The 21,462-nt window shown below is 35.5% G+C and overlaps 1 long non-coding RNA gene across 1 annotated transcript; it reads left to right on the forward strand.

Moving 5' to 3' along the window:
* Positions 1-19,849: 19,849 nt before the first annotated feature.
* LOC147410708 (uncharacterized) lies at positions 19,850-21,248 on the forward strand. Its single transcript, XR_015177530.1, has 2 exons — positions 19,850-19,972; positions 20,055-21,248. It is a non-coding gene; the product is annotated as an uncharacterized LOC147410708 (long non-coding RNA).
* Positions 21,249-21,462: the final 214 nt, after the last annotated feature.

Below are 21,462 nucleotides of genomic sequence, written 5' to 3' on the forward strand. Positions count from 1 at the left end.
ACAAAAAATCTATTTTTGCATGGACCTTGGAAACGTATTAAAATACTTATGGATCTAGTTAGTTTGTAGTAAATCGATTGACCTATTTGGAATAAACTTTTTAATTAACTTTTACATGATCAAATGGATCAATTGATTACAAGCAAAGAAAAATCTAATTTAGTCTATTCGGTTAGATCGATTTAAATAGAACTAACAACTTGATTGGATGCGTGATGTCATTCATGGAACCAGTCAAATCAACGGGTTCCTATTATTTCATTATGCTTGCATATGATCAAATGAATTAAATTGGTCACATCACTTTGTCCATCGGACTGTAGGTCATTATATTAATTTCTTATTTTGGTAAACCTGGTAATGATAAAGGATGCATCCGGATTTAATAAAAAATAAAATATTTTATTTGGTCGAAATTGCTCTAAGACATTCTACATCATCCTATTTTGTGTCTTTACCCCGGTCATTCTGTCAAGTCATCTAACTTACTGCCTAAGCATAGTCTCTATTGTTTGGTCAAATCCTCTACCCTTGTTGATCGTGATCTCTAATTTATTTTCGAAGGATTATCAATCTTCAACACGGTTAATCTACGTAATCATACAAGATTCTGTGAACCAGATGAATCATGATTGTCAATGCCACCCGATAGGGGCATGCCAAGATAACGAAGACAGACATAGAAGGGATTTGACGATTAGAATCAATACTTCAAAAAAATATGAATTATTAAGCATACCTAAATACGACGGAACTTCCTGTTCAAGAACTCACCTATGCTCGTATGTTGGGGACATGCATCTTCGAGGTTTAAGAAGTGAACAAATGGCACAATTATTTTGCACCACTCTCAAAGGACCCGTTCTTGAATGGATTATATTGTTAATACAGTCTCGACTTCATACTTGGAAAGAAATCATGGAAGAGTTTATGAAGCATTTTAGTCTGAAGGTTGCTAACTCAAATCCAACACAATCGACAGTTAATGTTATTAAACAATCCAAGCCTAGAAGAAAGTTTGATAATCTCGGAATGATTTTAAGTATCGCATTGAGGATGTTAATAAAGAAAAGACTATTACAGCCTAAATCCGTTCCCAATGCCTTTCAAAGTAATGACGAAAGTCACCAGTTCTGCGAGTTTCACCAAGTTACAAGTCATTACACCGACAAATGTATATCTCTCCGCCATGCTATTCAAGACCTCATCGACGCAGGGAAGATAACCTTTAAGTGAAATGTTGAGTCTGCTGGATAAAACACCATTTAGTTGTCCTAGTCTTTCCATTATTTTTTGTCTCATAGTATCAAGTTTCAAAGAATATTTCTTTTTACAAGAGTCATTGTTCTAGGTTAATAATGAAATCCTTCTATTCCAATGAAATAAAAAGATTCTTTCGATTATCATGTGTGCAACAAGTCTTCAAATTTTGAAAATGAATTTGATTAAAAATTGAATATAAGGATAATTCTTGAGAAGTGCGAATCAAAACTGTCCAATCCCTAGAAGAACATGAAAAAATAATGGACTTACTTAAGGAGTTCAGAGATGTTTTCGCATGATCTTATCAGGATACACCTAATGTGAACATTAATATTTTTCAACAATGAATCTTTGGTCTAATGATATGGGTACGACATATATCTCTAGAATCAGAGGTTATTCTGACAGTTCGAAGACACATCACATCGCGAGGGAGTCATGGTCAAGAGAGAGAAAATTTGGAGCGTGAATTACACTCAAAAGAATCGAATGTCACCAATGAGTTCAAATACTCAAAGTAATCCATCAAATTGGATTAAACACTTCAAGATCACAGCATTCAGAATTTACCATCCCGGGTGTTAAGGAAATGAACATTAGACTAGGGGCATTTTTTTGGGATTTTGAACCATATATCCTTTCTTTCTAAACCCTCCTAAGCCCACCTAAAAAGTCCTCCTAGGTATTACGTAAAATGGTCAAGGGAAGTTTGTGCTATCGCTAATAAGGATCTCTTAATGAAGAAAAGTAAAAGCCTGTTAAGTTGAAAACCCAAAAAGGGTGACTTAGGCAAAAATTAAGGCGAGCTCGCAAGGTTGAAAATCTTAAATGACAACTTTAGCAACAATCAAAGCCAAGAAAAAAAAAAAGAAGCTCGCTAAATCAAAAACCTGAAAAGACGATCTGGACAAAAGCCAAGGCAAGCTCGTTAGATTGAAAATCTGAAAGGACAGTTTAAGCAAAAAGAAGAACATATAAAAAATAAAATTCCTAACCTGCTAGATTGAAAACCCAGAAGGGTAATTTTGACAAAAGTTAAGACACCATCAAAGAAGAATCCGAGAGGAGAATCTACGAAACTTCTTTCAAGGTTCATGCCGCAGTAGAAAGATTAGACGAAGGACAAAAACTTAGAAGACATCGAAATCATCTTTGATTTTCGAAGGATTGTTTATTAGATTAAATGATCTGAAAGGGAGAAAGACAGATTAATTTCAGACTTCGAAAGAAAAATCCAAACTTTCAATGTTTATCTATTCAAAGTTGTACATATGATGCTCTTAAGAGTCTCAGAATTTCAAAGGATGAGGTCACTTGAGTCAAGCATGTTCGTCTATTCTTTGTCATATTTAAATAAAGGCATTTTTTTTATCTCAGTCGTAGAAGTTCTTGTTATGTTTCATGTGTTCAAATTGTCTGTTGAGCAATCTTGACCTAATAAAAATTAACCATCTCAATAAATCTAGATATTGTCAAACCAGGTTTATCAAAAAGAAAGAAATTCTGATTTAAATATCATTTTAGAACATGTGCCTAAAGAGAATGAGATGCCTAATATGTTTTGAACAGAAGTTTTCAAGGTTTTTCTTCTTAAACTTTCTTTCCATTAGTGTTTATTCAATTTTTTTTGGGGATAAAAGTATCACAAAACTTGTTGATAACTCAGATCTTTTCCCGGAAATTTTCTCAACCTTTAAGTTTTATTCTACTCAGAATTTATTTCCCAGATTTATTCCCAGATTCATTCATTATTTCCATGATTCTTTCCAAATTCACTAATGATTTATCAAATTTATTCATTCCTAGATTCAATCATTCATTTTCAAATTCATCATTATTTCCCAGATCTGTTCATTCCCAGATTCAATTTTTCTTTCCTTACTTTCTCTTTCCCAAGTTATTCATTCTTTCTTAGATTCATCCACTTTTTCCTAGATCTATTCATTTTGCTCAGATGCCGCCAAGGGTTAACTTGGATTTTGCTCAGTTGCCGCCAAGGGTTATCTTAGATTTTGCTCAGCTAGTTGCCACCGAGGGTTTGCTCGGATTTTACTCAGCCAGTTGCCGTTGAGGGTTATCTCGAATTTTGCTCAGTTGCTGCCAAGGGTTATCTTGGATTTTGCTCAGGCAGTTGCCGTCGAGGGTTTGCTTGGATTATGCTCAACCAATTGTCGCCAAGGGTTTGCTTGGATTATGCTCAGCCAGTTGCCGCTGAGGGTTATCTCGAATTTTGCTCAGTTGCCGCCAAGGGTTGTCTTGGATTTTGCTCAGCCAGCTGCCGCCGAGGGTTTGCTCAGATTATGCTCAGCCAGTTGCCGCCAAAGGTTATCTCGGATTTCGCTCAGTTGTCGTCAAGGGTTATCTCGAATTTTGGTCAGTTACCGCCAAAAGTTATCTTGGATTTTGCTCAGCCAGTTGCCGTCGAGGGTTTGCTAGGATTATGCTCAGCCAGTTGCCGCCGATGGTTATCTCGGATTTTGCTCAGTTGCCGCCAAGGGTTATCTTGGATTTTGCTCAGCCAATTTCCACCGAGGGTTTGCTCGGATTATGCTCAGTCAATTGCCGCCGAGGGTTATCTAGGATTTTACTCAGTTGCCGCCGAGGGTTTGCTCAGATTTTGCTCAGCCAATTTCCGCCGAAGGTTTGCTCGGATTATGCTCAGCCAATTGCCGTCGAGGGTTTGCTCGGATTATGCTCAGTTGCCACCAAGGGTTATCTTGGATTTTGCTCAGCCAATTGCCACCGAGGGTTTGCTCGGATTATGCTCAGTCAATTGCCGCCGAGGGTTATCTAGGATTTTACTCAGTTGCCGCCGAGGGTTTGCTCGGATTTTGCTCAGCCAATTTCCACCGAAGGTTTGCTCGGATTATGCTCAGCCAATTGCCGTCGAGGGTTTGCTCGGATTATGCTCAATTGCCACCAAGGGTTATCTTGGATTTTGCTCAGCCAGTTGCCGCCGAGGGTTTGCTCGAATTATGCTCAGCCAGATGCCACCGAGGGTTTGCTCAGATTATGCTCAGTCAGTTACCGTCGAGGGTTATCTTGGATTTTGTTCAGTTGCCACCAAGGGTTATCTTAGATTTTGCTCAGTTGCCGCCAAGGGTTAACTTTGATTTTGCTCAGTTACCGTCGAGGATTTTCTCAGAATTATGCTCAGTCGATGCTCAGTTTATGCTCAAATTATGCTCAATTTATATTCATTTTATGCTCATATTTTACTTAGTTCCAACTTAAACTTTTTGAAATTTATCATAGATTTTAAGTCACACACTTGCACAGTTGTTACATCAGTCAAGGAGAATTTTCTAAAATTCAAGAATCTGACACCGTCAGTGAGAGTTTGCACTCAAGGACCTAACATTTTTTTAGTTCGGGGAGAGCTTTACCATCAAGGATCCGAACACCCCGATGAATTGCTAAATCAGGCTGCAAAATGAACTGTCACTAGCTTTGGCAATCGGATATCGCACTATTTACCAAAATAGATTTGCTATCTAGTTTGCTTCAACCCTCTGCCAAAGAGGGGCATCTGTAGACATCCCATTTTTACATCCGCCTGATTAATCAACTTGTCAACCCGATCACAATGATTCCCAATAATGGATGTTTATTCCAATGCTTTATTTTGTTACCAGATATGTTTCAGAAATCCAGATGAGGTATCTCGAACTGACAAAACTTTAGAAACCACACTACGCTAGGAAAATACGACCCCAAAAACATAAAAATCATCATCTTGCAGACTAAAAAGAAGCTTCACGATAAAAATCACTAAAAAATTATCAAATTATCAAAATACCCATATCCTCAAAACAACCCTAGAGCCTACGTTACGCTTAGAAAAACTCTCTCAAACACATAAAACAACAAATCGAAACCAAATAAATCATTTCACCAATTTTAACAGAATTCGACAAAATTATGAAAATGCCCCTCATAAAGTTCACAACCATTTCACACAAAAAATTCCATAAATGACACAAACTAATATTTTCATTGAATTCCTTATGAAAAATCGATTCTAAAACATCTTAGAACATTAAAAACAGACTTAAAACGTGAAAAGTCCTCTCCAGGGGTAAAACGGTAATTTCATAATTTTCATAATTAAAAAATTTAAAATTAATAAATAAAACATTAAATAATTAAAGTGAAACATTAATGAAATTAATTTAAAATTTTGAACTAAAGAAATCGATCAATCGGGTTCTCAGGAAAAATTATTGAGGGTTCGTGACATATTTCTTTAAGGACACCTTCATTTGGGGGTCCAAAGAATTAAAGATATAATAGAAGGGGGTTCTCCAAAAATTTAAAGCCAATCAAGCAAGACTAAAGTCAAGGTATTAAAGTCAATCAAGTGAGACTAAAGTCAAAATTAAAGTCAATTAAGCAAGACTGAAGTCAAGATATTAAAAGTCAATCAATTAAGACTAAAGTCAAAATATTAAAAGTTAATCAAATAAGACCAAAAGTCAAAATCTAATAGAGTTCTAATTAAAACATAACTCCACCTAAAACAGTTCTAATTAAAACACAACTCTACCTAAAACAAGTCTAACTAAAACACAACTCTAATTAAAAGAACTCCAATCAAACACTAATTCTATCTAAATCAACCCCTAAAAAAAATCTATAAATAGAGGTACTCACACCCTATTTTCGTATCAAGTCAAAAATCCTAAGAGAAGTAGGTCTAAAAGCCCCCCTAGCCTCTCATAAACCCTAGTTTTGGAGTCCCAACTCCTTACCTAACATCCCTCCTTCGATTTTAACTTAAAGAACATCTAAAAGCCTTTCAAAAATACCTCAAAACCCATAACAAACTTGAAGAATCTAGATAAAAAAAAGGAGATATCTTGCCTCGGAGATCAGAAATCAAATCCGGAAACAGAACGAAGCAAGGGAGTACGGTAGAAAGAGTAATTTTTGTCGGATCTGAGGGAACAAAGTCTTTGCTATCGGAAAGGTATAATCTCTTTTTTTTTTTTTATTTTTTTATTATTATCTAGGTTTTTTAGCAATGTAATTTATTTGGAAAATTAGTAGAGACCGACTTTGGTCGGGCGGGGTTGGTGCCTAACACCTTCCAACCCCGTAACATGATTCCCGAATTCAGTTTTTTTCTGTTCTAGTTTAGTTCTTTATCTATTTAGAGTCATTGATCGGTTCTTAGACCGTAATAACTAGGTGGCGACTCCCAAACCTCAAGGGTCAAAAGCGGATCCGCATACCCCGCGGATCGAAGGCACTTTCAGTAACTATCTTTAAATAGGAACTCAACTCTCCTAAGTATCCATATATAATCCAAGTTAAGTCCGCCTATTCTCTACCAATCAAAGTTGATCTTGACCCAACGTGATGCACTATCAACCATAGTCACAATCAAACCCACTATCATCCATTACCAAGGATCAACTCAAATTGGGTCCCCAACCAAGTCTATTTTGAATTAAATCCACGACTCCTATCCATTTCAAACTAGGTCCATAGTCCAAGATCCAATTTTGACCCAAACAGGGCCCATAATCCATATTCGACTTGAATTGGGTCCACAATTCAAGAATTCGACCTAGATTGAGTCCACAATCCATAATCAATCCAAAACAGGGCAACCATCTACGATTGCCCTCGATCGGGTCAACCATCATCCGATCAACCCAACCGAGGCTTCATCCATGATTGACCCAAGCGGGTCCACATCCATCCAATTGACTCTAATCGAGACTCCATCCACGATCGTCCTAATCAGGTCCATATCCATCCAATTTGACCCAAATCAGGTCTACCATCCAATTTCGACCCAAATTAGGTCCACAACAAAAAAAATTTATCCGAATTAGGTACATCCTCCAATTTCGACCTGAATCGTGTCTATGGTCCATATGCGATCTAATAAGTTCGACATTAGCCAATGAACCGAAATGAATTCAATTATTTTCTAGTAAATTAGATTTTAAAGAAATAAAAAATAAATAAAAAGATTTAAAAGCACCAATTGCACTTTTTGATCAAAGTCGATGCCTAATAACAATCTTGCCTTGTTGAAATGAAGGGAATAGACAATATCTATTCAAGGAAATGAGATGACTTAGAAGTGCCCTTGTTAAAGCATTGTGTGACACCTCTTCCCTAGGGATGTGACTGGCCAATCTTGATTTCAGAGAGCTAGATTAGAGACTTTAAAAAAAAGGTATTTTTCCAACTAAATTCGTTCATAATAAATTATTTTTACAAAAATGTTTTTTTCAATTCCATGTTGATGCCCTCCTCATGTTGATGTAATCCAATTTTCAAATACTAACTTCATGTTGAAGCCAGTCACATGCTGGTGTAATCTTTTTTTTCAAAATAATACCAATTCTGTGTTAACGCAAGTCCCGTGTTGATGTAATCCAAAAAATAAAATTTACCAACATCATGTTGATGCCAGTCACATGTTGATGTAATCAAATTTTTAACTTCATATTGATGCCAGCTCCATGCTGATGTAACCATCTTAAAAAAAAAATACGCAACCTAGCTCTGGGTTGATGCCAGTTACGTGTTGATATAACCTACTATCTCAAGAGTACGCAATCCAACTCTGTGTTGATGTCAATTCCGTGTTGATGCTAACTCCGTGCTAATGTAATCATCTTAAAAAATACACAACCCAACTTCGCATTGATGCTGGCTCTGTGTAGATGCTAGTCCCATGCTAATGTAACCCGTTCTCTCAAGAGTACACAATCCAACTTCGTGTTGATGCCAACATCGTGCTGATACCAGCTCCATGCTGATGTAACATTTTTTCTTAAGAGTATGCTATCCAGCTCTGTGCTGATGCCAACTCCATATTGATGTCGATTCCGCATTGAAAAACATTTTTCTTTAAAATTTACTTACTTTAAAATACATAACTTAACTCGACTTAATAAACATCATGCATCTTACCTTTTTGTAGACAATATACTACCACTTAGTTTCTTGTGTCCACATATGGTCAGGTGAAAGAAGTATAAACAACTAGAGGAGCTTTCGTATTTCCTCTTATCTTTAGCCACCATGAATACCTTTGAAGCACCACAACTAGCAATAGTTGAAGTAACATACATCAACGTAAGGATTGTGACACTATTGAAAATCACAGAATGATAAGAGAAGATGCTAAGTTTCGTGTTGGCCAACACCAACTTCATACAAGCCTAGACAGTACCACACCAAGTGTCAGGATCGAATCATGATCCCCTAGAGCAACCACCAAAAGGGCAATAGACTACTCTACCCTCCATAATTTCTAAATATCAAAGACCCTCTCTCTATATTCTACAGAATCGACCACCCTCTGTGGTCATTCACGATGACAAGTGTGATTACGGGGCCACAGAAGCCAAATGTACGACATATGAGAAGATGGTCCAATAGACTGAGTCTCTCTACGAAGAGATAAGGAGAATCAAAGGCATCAACACATTGGGGGGAACTAGGTTCAAAGACTTCTATTTTTATCCCTATGTGCAACTATCGACTAAACTTAAATGCCCAAAATTCGAGAAGTACAACGGGGTAGGGTGCCCTCTGTCACATCTGAAATTATATTACGGATTAATGTGCCAACATGATGAGGATGACATATTACTGATGTAGTTATTTCAAATAAAGTTGACAGGGCTAGCCCTAAAATGGTTCTTGGGACTGGACCATACACTCATCAAAGCCTGGCAAGACTTGGCCGAAATATTTTGGCACAACTACAGGTTCAATACGGATGTGAGGATGGATTGGAACTACATGGCAAGAATGACACAGAAACAAAATAAAATAGTAAAATAGTACTCTCAGAGATGGCGAGAGTCAGCTTCACAAATGAAACCAACAATGATTGAACAAAAGATGAACACCACGTTTATATTTACATTAGCGCATTCATTCTAGACCTAACTTGTGGGTCACACAACTACTAATTTATCAACTTTAGTTCAAGTGGTAGATCAAGTTGTGGACAGGATCCGAACAGACTTGATCTTTGATTTTGCAAACTTTGAGGTATGAGCATTATGATCTACCCAAACAAAGTCAAAAAGTACAAAAAAAAATTCAAAAAGATTGCATTCCCTTCCCAGGAATATTTACCAGACATTCGTCCACAAGAAGGGTATTAATTTAGAATGTCCATCTTTCAAATAAAAATTAAAAAATTAAAAAAAAAAGTGCATTCCCTTCTTGAGAATATTTATTAGACATTCGTCCTCAAAAAGGGTATTAATTTAGAATGTATATCTTTAAAAAAAAATATGCATTCCGTTCATAGGAATATTTATTATACCTTCGTCTTTAAGAAGGGTATTAATATATAAGGTTTATTTTAAAAACAACAAAAAAAAAAATTTATAATTATTCATCTCAAAAACAAAAATATATATATATTTAAAAAAATTAAAATATTTCAAAAACATCTTTAAATTATGAGTTTCATGACTACAAAGAATTTGGAATTTATGAACGATATGAGTGTTCTGGTAAATTTTGAAGAGTTAGACTTGATTCGATTAAAGAACTAAAGATGATCCAAAAACCTAAAGATTATCGTCATACTCTTTTCGACCCATTTTGATTACTCCTAGCCCACATGAGTATAAATTGTGAACAACAAACAAAAGAAAATCTATTTAAACTAAGGCATCCCCCATATTTTTCAGTCTAAGATACTCAAAAATGACATTTATCCACCAAAAGCCTTCATTGTAAAACCATTTAGTCCAATTTCAATCAACCACTTTTACTTCAATTTTCAATTCATAAATAGAACTCGCAACTTGGAAAGAAGTTCATGTCAACAATATAATGATTTGTTCTTCTTTAAAGCTTTTTCTCACAAGACTTATTGAAGAAGATAATGAGAAATATATGTGCTGATTCATAGGCAAATCTAAATGAACAGTCCTATGCATTTGTGGAAAGCTTACCGAAAATGATCAACAAATGAAGAAGAACATCAAATGAAAGTCTAGCATAATAGTCTGGCCCTTACGTAAGGAGAAGATTTAAGTCTAATTACAAATAATCAGTTACCGTTAAGGATTCAAATATGCAAAAGTTCTGTCTCTGGATTCGACAAGTATTAAGTGACATCTAAAGATGTTCTTGAAAAATAAAATCTCAAAATAATAAGAGGACTTCCTTCTACTACTCTAACATACTGCTAGTCAACCCACTCGAACCTTCATTATCCTTCAATTACCTAGAACCAGGGCATGCCACCCCATACTGGGGTAATTTTGAAGAAAAAAAATATCATTTCAAATAAAAAAAAAGATGACATTCAAAGTAACCTGGATCAAACTCAATGAAGTATGGTTAAAGCATCAATCATCCCATAATCCATTAATTCCAAAATTTCAAATGAGCTCCACACCACGAAATCGAGGAATTAATAAGGTAAACCATATCAGATCTCGTGCTTAGGTAGCCATTTTCCATCAATCATTCAATTTCATCAAATCCAAGATTTCAAATGAGCTCCGTGCCACGAAATCAAAGAATTCAAAGAGGCTAAACCTCGTTGAACCTTGTGTTTGGATAGTCGTCTTTTAAATCTACTATCCCATTTGATGCTTTCAAAAGTGTGTAAGCGAGTTCTACCTCATGCAAAAAGAGATTAATTTTTCTTTTTACAAAAAAAGAGAATAAAAGACGAACCCCCGGTTCAACCTATCCATTATATAAAATTTCATTTTCGAACCTATACCATTTTGTTGCGAACCTCAACCCTATTCACGTTACATCCTAAAATCAAGTCTTCTTTAATCGAGAAATGATTTGAAAAGAATACTTCTATTACAAATGTTCGTTGGCAATGAAAGAACAACTATCTCTGAGAAGTTTACAAAAAGTGTATCGTGACCCTGAAAAGAGCACATAAATATTTTATTTGTGTACTAATATATAGTTTCTTTGTTTCAAAATATGCTAGAATATACTGTGTTGAAATGGAGCTCTATGAGTGCTCAAAGGTTATTCACGTAAAGTTGGACGACCCACATAGGTCCGATCAACAAAACCCACGTAATGCACAAATTTCACTTCTTCACAGGGTGATCAATCAGTTGACCCAACATCTTTTCTTCTTGGGGAGACCATGTATATTTCGTTCAATCAAACCTACAAAGTGCATATTTTATACTTCTTTCTAGGGCAACCAGTCGGGCGACCAAGCTCTTGATCTACCGATCAAACATTCTTGGATCGACCAAACCTTTTTGGATCGACAAAGAGATATCGTTTCAATATATTTTGAATAATTGATCAATCCTTTAATGTAAAATGATTTTCTAGTAAAACTTATCAAATAAAAAGTAGACAAAAAGAGTTCTTAGAACTAAATTTCATCGAAACTTCTAGAAAATCACATATTTTCTAATAAATTTAACACATATAATCAAAATATTAAGCATGCAAAATAACTAAACATGCATGATTTTTTAAGAACATTAACTCTATATTGAAACCTTAATCTAGTTATTTTTTCTAAAAATTTTATAACTAAATCATAAAAGGAAAGAGTTCCTACTTGTTTACCATCTTCTCTAATACAATAGCACCAAGATCAACACCCAATGGCTTTATTTGTTCACTTTTCGTTTTTCCTCTCTTAAGAAATCACGATTCTCTTCAATCAATGTGAAGCCCTTGGCGAGATAAAACATTTCTTCTCTTTCGTCAGGTCTCAGATCTTGTTCTATGTCTCTAGATCTACATTTGAAGTTCTTAGGAGGCTAGGGTTAAGGTTTTTTTTTGTTAAAGAAGAGATAAAAATCTATAAGTTTTTTTTATAAATTTGGTATTTATAGTGACTTAGGGATGTAAGGGTCATTTTCAAAAAATATTCTTGAATTTAAAATCCCCATGCGCCGAGCTTTGATTTTAACAAACTTATTGCCCATTTTGGGTAATTTTTCAATACAAACTTAATGGTGTCCTTGGATATTTCAAAATCAATTCCTATAAAAAAACCTATATATGGCCAATCTTAAGTAAAGTTACTCGAGATACGCAAAATATTAGAATCAATTTCCCCGAGGTACATATGTAAAACTTAAGCCATTACACCCTTCCCAACAATGAATCGTCAATATTCTACTTAATCCACTCCTTTCTTGGTTTAGATAGACAAATTGGACTAGATTGTTACCTTGAATTTTAAATGGAAATTCAACTCACTAATTATGTTATCTTCCTGTTGACTTATGGCCATATTCGAAGAGATCATATACTCAATTTCTTTGATAAATGACAGAACTTTTAAATTCATAAACCTAAAAGAAACTTCATTATTTTCAAAAATTGTAAGGTTGCTAATCAACCAAATTTCCCATAAGATAATCCAGAGTTAAGTTTCAAGAGCATCACCCATCTCTTAATTAATTATTATTTACCCATCTTTTAATGATTGACTTTTATTTAAGGCCTTTAAGTTTTTTCCCTAGGTTATATTAAAGGTGGATTTGAATTTAACCCGTACGGTTTTAATGAGAGAACACTTCATAATAAAAGGAAAAATGTTTCCTCCTGCTGGGGACATATTAAGCATCTAGATGCTAATTGAATCTGTTTCTTTTTCTTAAATCACACATTTAACTTACTTTATGGAGCCAGTAATCAAGTTCTTATTCGGTAACTATTTGATGGGGAGTTTAGTTCAATTAATTTCGTTCAGATAAGTTCAAGAAAGTTTCGTAAAATATTTGGGAAAAGGGACTACACATTGTTGTTTTGTGTTTCTTCCCAAAAACCATCCCATCATCTTTAACCTCCCAAAATCCTATCTTGTTCCTGAGATTTGAAGGTTGAAGTAAATAACATTGTGAGGTTGAGTGATAAAAAATGTTACCATCTATGGTGTTAACAATAAATTGTAAATTAATTCGTAGACTCACTAATTAAATTGGGTTTTGCCCCTTACTCTTAAGATCCAAACCAATGCTTCCAAATCACCTAGGCCTCGATGGAGCAAAAAGATTAAGTTTAGGAGACCAGTGTTCCAAATGAATAGTCATTTCGATGCTAAGGTAGCTGATTTTGCAGATGATGATGGGTGGAGAGGTCTTTGTACACTACGTGAAAATTCGAAATTTGTATTAAAAAAAATTTGTTGGGCCTGGCCCGTAAAATTTTAAATCCAAATCCACGGCCCGTGGACCACATTTCAACTCTCGGTCGATCACTCTCACTCTCACTCACTCTCTCTCTCTCCTCTCTCTCTCTCTCACTGTTTCTCTTTCTTTCTGCCTCTCTCACTATTCTCTTTTTCTCTCTCACAATCATCAATCGATCGACCTCTCATGCTTTCTCTCTCTCACAGTCTCGCTCTCTCAGAATCATTGATCGATAGATCTTTCGCAGTCCATCACTTTCTCACAGTCGCTCTCTCGATCGATCGACCTCTCCATCTCTCTCTCACAGTATCTTTCTCGATCGATCTCTCTTTCGATCTATCTCCCTCAATAGATCTCATCTCCCACTCTATTTGATCGATCGATCTCGATCTAGATCTAATAGCTCGAAGTAACTTATCGATCTCGCTACCTGTCCGAAGTGATCAGATTGGTCACAAGAGAGCAAACACCTGAAAATGTATTCTTAGAAGAGGAAAATGATTTTCACCAAGTTATGGATTCCTTTAGAGTGATTCCTAAGGTGAATGCTTGATCACATGAAACTGCGTTATTTATTCAAAGTTTTGGTAATTGAGATTTATTTGTATCTTTTGAATTCTTTGTTTGTTGGTTTTCATTCATGATCAACAAGTTTACATACCTATTGTTTAATGTCTTTTCTCCACTGCACTAACCTTTTGATTGAGACAATAAAATCATTTTTATTTATTTTTACTGTTATTTTCAAGTATATTTTGTGGTTGAGAAATGTAAGTTTGTCTAGAGGAACCCAGATATGAGTTGTTTATCCATATTTTCTCTTGATATAAAACTCTCAATCAGATAGTTTAAGTATGGTCGAAACACAATCCAAAGGCACATTCTGATGGTCCAGATTGATGGCCAAATGTATCATATCAGGAAGTCATGTACAAGCAGAGATTAAAGCTTGGGTTCATTATCCATGAAACAGGGCCTCTTTAGTGTCTATAAGCCAATAATACATTGTCCCTAATACTTGTACTGTATTGTTTAAGCGATTTATAGCATACTCTCTTGTTTTTCCCATGTTTGTCTCTTCATCTCGTTCGTCTTCCTCTTTTTCTTGTTTTTTCCCATGTGCCGTATATATGGTAGAGATGATTTTTTGTGTACACGCAACTAACGTGAAGCAACGACAAAGATCTTTCGTCGAAGTAATATTATAATGTTTGAAATACCCTTAACAATATTGCAAAGATGGGTTCGGCTAACGACTCCCTAAGGACACATGTTAAGATGCATTTGATACACTTATGAAATAATATTTTTTAGGAAATAAAGAAAGTTTTTGAAGGTCTTTTAGGAAGTAAAGACTAATGATAAACTAATGCGTTAAAACATATGCGGTCTGTATGCAATTGACGTGGCAAGTGCACAAAACGCTAGATCTTTTTCCTTGTATATCTTGAAGGAAAAGATCTATGGTTCTATGTGTAGACACCTCATTTTTGCATCCGCCTGACTTGGCAATCCGTCACCCGGTTGCTGTGGATTCCTAATGATGAGCATAAAAAAAACTCGAAAGTTTGTGAGAAGTCTCCTTCCAATTCCTTCTGCCTTCTAATTTTATTCTATTCTTTCTCTTTGCCACGCGACATAGAATTACGCACGCTTAAGATCGCTACACCATACACTCAACTTAGCAAGTACGTACACTTAGGCTCGTTACACATTTGGACAACTCAGAGACCTCGCTACGCTAGGAAAACATGACCTCGACACTTAGAAATAATCATGTTGCGATTGAAAGAAACTTCATGCCAAAATTCACCCAAATGAATAAAAATTGAAAAAATGACGAAAATACCCCTCATAAATTTCGGACCTCCGAAAGGTCTCGAAAGTATTTCCATTGCATTAAGAATAGGATTTCGAGTCTAACAGGACCCAAATCGATGAAATCAGAGAAATTTATGAAAAAAATCAAAAAATAACCGAAATGCCCCTTAAACATCCAAATTCGACTTAGAGATCCCGATCCTTAGGAAAAAGTAATAAAAATCGAAACCCGATTAAAAATCCAATCTAACTAAAAATAAAATTCGAATTAAACATTAAACAATTCAAATTCAAACAATTAAACATAAAACTCAAATTAAAAATCAAACAATTAAAATTAAACAATTAAAATTTAAATCAACATTCAATCTAAAATTTAATCAACCCATCAATACTTAAATTAAATTGAAATTAAAATCCGATCAACCAATTAACATCGAAATTAAAACCCAATCGATCAATCAAATTGAATTTAAAACTTAATCAACCAATCAACTTGAAATTAAAACACAAGCAACCAATTGAATTAAAATCTTAATTTAATCAACCAATCAAGATTGAAAAGTGAAACATAATTAATCCATTAAATTAAAATCAATCCAAAATTAAAAATTGTAACTTAATCCATCAACCAACATTAAAAATCAAAAATTCACCACCAACGTACCATGGGTTGCAAAGCGTGGGATCATGGTCCCGTTCTTTCTAAACTCAAAAAGAGAGACATTCTCTCTTTGGGTTCGGTCAAAGAGTAATCAAATAAAAAAAGGAATCAAATAAAAAAAAGAAACAAATAAAGTAGAACAAACAAAAAGAGAAAGAAATAAATAAAAGAGAGAAAGATATAGAATAAAAAAAATAGCAAGAGATTGCTATAAAAGAGAGAGTTTTCTCTCTTAAGGAGGGGGGGACATTTTTAAACCGATCAAAGAGAGATGTTTTTGAACCATAAAAGAAGGGCTGACATTTTGGCATAAAAATAGCAAAATAACAGCCAAAAGGAAAAAGCTGTTATTTTTTAATTTGATTTCTACTAACTCAGAAGCTGTTTTTCTTCCTCCTGTCTTCTTCTTCTGACGGTCTTCTCTCCTTGGAGCAGTCGACAGCCTCTCAGCCTTCTTCTTCCCCATTCCAGCACCTACAATGTCCCACTACCCAGCCAACCTTCCCAACCCTCATATTTCTCTCCCCAGCACTTTCTTCTGCTTCATTACCACTCACAACCCTTATCTCTAATGCCATTGCTGCCCCATCTCCATTACAGTACCCATAGCACACCCCAACCTTCTTCTTTTCTTTCTCACGTTCAGCCCACACAGCAACCCACGTCACTTCCATTTTAGCCCCCTCTCCAGCCCATTACCTTCTTCCTCCTTTCTTTTCAATAACCCCAATCACCCTCCCTTTCTTCTCCCTTGCCGCCCCAAAAACCAGCAACCTCATTGTCTCAACACCTTCCATTACAGCCCCATTAATAACCTTCCTTCCTCACGTTTTCAGCCCCCATTCCCTTGGTTGTTCAGTCTGTAGAACAGCCCCATTATTTCCACCATTAGCAGTCCCAACCACCATTCAAAACACCCCCATCATCACCTTCTCCAGCAGCCCCCAACTACCATTCAAAACTGCCCCATTGTCACCTTCTTTAGCAGTCCCAACACACAGCAACCTTCATCCTTCTCTTTCGATCACCCTTCCTCTCCAACTATCCTCTAACACCACCATTACAGCACCTTAACCCCGCGTTAATCTTTGGTGTTGCCACACCTTAACCAGCAAACAATCCCACGTTTCCTCTCTCTTTTTCCTGAACTCGAGCTCTTTTCACAGACTTCTCTTTCTCTCCCTGACGTCCTCACTTCAGCCTGCTATCTTTTATCTATCTTAAAAACCAGCACCATCTACAAGGACATCTCTACTCTATCCTCGTCTCCACAGACATAGCAACATTTTTATCTCGGACTCATGTCGACCTCATGTTGATTCAAGTTTAGTCTCACGCACACTCTCGAACTCTGAAGGAAATTTAGCAACCATCATTATCTAAAGGTGAGATTTTTCTTAGTATTTTGTTTAATGATGCTGATTATCTTGTTATCCTAGCAGGTTAAATAAAAGTGGGTGGCGGCGTATATTCTATGGAAAAAAAATAGGACTCGGGAAGTATACATATGATATCAAGGCATGGACATTCGAATCAAGAGACGATTTGTAATTTTTTTTTAACATTGACATGCAGGGAATGATCGGGATGTCTATGCCTTGATAACAAATTAGGCTTGTTGGTTTCCCCTTGAAACTACGTGATTAATCAATTCACCTCCTATTTCTAATTCAAAATAACTCATCCATGCATTATGGTCAATTTAATCTTGATTTCAAAGAAGGATATACGTGAATTTGGTGTTGTAATTATTCATTCCTAGATCATTGGTGAATTAATTATCCCATGAAAATCTAATGGGTGATCCCTTAATTATCGTGCATGTGGAGAGGGTCGGGATAATTTTTATATGAGGGTGCATATGGGTTGATTAGTCGATGTTACAAGTGGAATTGAGAACTAATTTTTAGTGTATATAGGGAGTTCACGGTTAATGCTTTCCATAAAATTGGCACATGGCCCTCATAACGATTTTTGGTTCTCTAAAGTAAAAGTGAAAAATGCCTGCTCCTAGTTTTCTATTTTAGAAAATTCATACTTGCAAGTTACCCAATTTGAAAAGTCCATGTTCATAATGTCTATTGTGGAAAATCATTTTCGTAAGTTCATGAATTCCTAATTTATGAATTTATCATATGTGGTAATTTTCTATTTTGGGAAATCATTTTTATAAAATTCTAATTTGGAACTCATTATACTTGGAAACTTCTATTTGAGAAGTTTATTCTTCCAGGTTTTCAATTTGGAAGCTTCCCATATTTTTATAAACTCTTCATTTAGGAAATTTCTAATTTTTAATTTAGAAATTTCGTGAATTTCCAAATTAGAAGTTTCATATTCTCGATTTTCCATTTTAGAAAGTTTTCACAAATTCCTTTTGGTTGATTTGGAAAGTCTTCACATATTTGGATTTGTAATTGAAATGTTGTCATGTGGACTTTGAAGCATAGACCGGAATTAAGGCTTTTTCAAATATTTTCATCTTTATGCGAAATTCGAGAAATTATATGATATTTGGGGAATATTGGCCTTGATAATTTGATGATGATGGTGATGATGATGGGACCATAATCTTGACTTTAGTCTCCACCCGTTGACCGTAGGATAGCTTGGATCATAGTAGAGACCGATCATCTCGATCGGGCGGGTTCGATGCCTAACACCTTCCGAAACCCGTAATCAGACCCCTTACCCAATTCTCTGATCTGTGGACCGACCCGATCCATTTTGGAGTTATTTTTGGTTCTTAGACCTAAACTAGGTGGTGACTCCTTATTCCCAAAAAGTCCCTAATTTACAAATCGGACCTTTATCCACAATTTGGTGGAAAATGGGTCGAGGCAATTTCACTATGCACTTGCGATGTTAACCACGTACATTTTAGCGCGTCAGTTTATCCCACTCTATTTGATCAGATTGATCTCTCTTCCAATTTATTTGCTCTTTATTTTTCCCTTGCTTAAATGTGTTACAAACAATACCTTGCAAAATATTTTTGGGGGTGACGGTGTTTATGGGATGAAAACTCATTGGGTTAGTTGGGAAATATTTGCTAAACTAGTCGATGAAGGATGCTTGGGAGTGTGTCGTCTAGCTATTTCTCACAAAGTTGGGATGCTTAAGATGTGTTTCGAGAATTATGAATGAAGATGGACTAATATATGAAAGATGATCTGTTTTGGACTGCTTGGTAACAAATCATGTACTATGTCCTTTCATGAAGCCTTTTTCATTATCTAATACTCAGGTTTTTATTTAGTTCTTGTTATGTTGAAACTTCAATCTTCATTGTAATAGACTAAGTATTTAGCTTAGTCCATCATTATTGTAAATTTTATTATCTCAGTTTATCCTAACAAGTTCAAGTTTTGTGCTTGTGTGTATGTTGGGATTTTAGGGGATGATTGCATCTCCATATAATTATTACACTTTAACTATTATATAGGTGCTGCAAATGCATATTTCTGTTCCCTCGCTATTACTCAACACATTTGAGTTTGACGTCTCCTTGCATTGAAATGGATGGCACTTTTACTGATTTGGTGACTCACCAAATCAGATTTCTGGTTTCTTTCCAATCTTAGCTTGTTAAAATAACTGAACATGGCATTAGGAAGTTCTATATGGCTTTTTATGCAAAATATTATATCTTAAGAAATCCTTGAAACATTTGAGAAAATCAAGGGTCCACTTGATGTTGTATCTTGTATCTAACATCTGATTTTAATGAACTTTCTATGAATAGTTTCATATGCTTCAATTCATTTATTTTCTTCTTTGGATTTTTTTTACTTATGAACTGTTTCGGGACCCTGATAAGTGCCAATCCAAATGTATGCATGTGCACCATGTGGAATTGTTCATTTCATAGTAATTTTCTCCAAATTTTCAATTTTCTATTATTTGGACTTTAATGAATTTGTCAGGTCAGCGAGATATCTTGCAAAGAGTCACACACCTATAGCATGATCAGAAGAGAACTCCCATCCCATGTCACAATCCACGTTTCGTTAACGAGCCTTTGTTTGATGTTCATCTTTCTACACAATCTGCACCACCATTTAACACCAAAAGCTTGCTATGTGTGGTGAGCTTAAAAGGCAATGGCATGTTGATCTATTTTGGCATTCCTTCTATTTTATTATCTTCTAACTTTTCTTTTGTTGCAGTTCTCTGCAGTGACATTCGTTGTTAGCAGTTTTAATCTCCACTTTTCTATGTGGTGTTAGAAAAACCACCCCAAGGAGTTGTAATCCAAGTAGGAAGAACACTTTTGCAGGTAAGAAAACACAGTAATCTGATCTTTCTATAAAGTTCTCAATAAAATATCAAGCCGAATCTAGATGAGGTAATATTTCTTATGAACCATATTGTGCAAACATCATGGTTCCTCCCCCATTCAAATGGTCACATTCTTTTATTTTTCTTTTTCCTCCTTGTTTAATTGTCAAGAAATAATGCAATTTATTAGATGATTAGGATCATCCCACTCAATTGATTTTTGGGCTTTGGCCAATTCAATAAGTGACTCATTAATTGGTCAGTTTGGATTTGATTGTGTCACGTTGGAGTAGAGGAAGCATGAAATTTTCATATTGTGTTACGTTCCCAAATGCAATTTAGACTATTGAGAGTTGTCAAAAACTACGTAAATGAACTCTAGTGTTCAATTTTCAGTAGGCATTGGAGTCATCATAGAGTGCCCAATGCAAATGTTAGCATCGGCCACTTCGGGGTGCTTTAGGTAGCACAGTCGGCCTAAGTGATGGCATGGGGCGATATGAGCCTATATGGCTTGGGAGTTTGGAGGCATGGGCATGGATGGAGAGTAATAACTCCATCTCTTTTTTGTGGGAGTAGCTTCTCCACAAATTTGGGAATTAGAGGGGTTTTGGGAGTTGCGACCGATGAGGGTTTGCAATTCAAGTGGCAAAATGAAATTGAGTCGTAGAAGTTGCAGCTCCAACTCTGTCTTCCAAACATTCCTTCAGATTTTTAATTGTCTTGGTTACTTGAAGTTGCTACATATTTTTTGATAATTAAGAATTTTTGGACAATGAGTTTTCAAATGATAGGAATTTGGTAATGCTGCTGAAAATTTAGTAATAATGATTCCTTTTCTTTTCTTTTCTTTTCAATTGTCTGGGTTCTTCAGAACAATGGTGTACTAATTATGAGACAAGGGGCCAAAGGAAGCAATGAGATTGGAAGCTTCCTTGGTTGGGCAATGGCAGCTATTTACTTCAGAGGACGGCTTCCATAGATTTACTTAAATGTGAGGCTTATATTTTTTAAGTCTTTCACCAATAAAATTACAATTTTGTATACAACTTGTCATTTATAAAACATATGATTGAATATAACTTGATGTTTGGTTTCTAATCAATTTGCAAATCCGAAAGGGCAATGTTGAGGTATTTCCTTTCAATCTTGAGTTCTTTCATGTGTATTACGGAAGCTGTGAATATTTCTAACTTCTGATATTACCATAACATGCAGGGGCTTAATCCATTAATGTTCAGCTTTGCGCTAGTTGGAAATGGGACGTATGTAGCGAGGTGGCTCTTCCCTTTCAAT

The sequence above is a fragment of the Akebia trifoliata genome, chromosome 1 (assembly GCF_017979445.1).
Source record: "Akebia trifoliata isolate Shusen 1 chromosome 1, ASM1797944v1, whole genome shotgun sequence".
Classification (NCBI taxonomy): Eukaryota; Viridiplantae; Streptophyta; class Magnoliopsida; order Ranunculales; family Lardizabalaceae; genus Akebia; species Akebia trifoliata.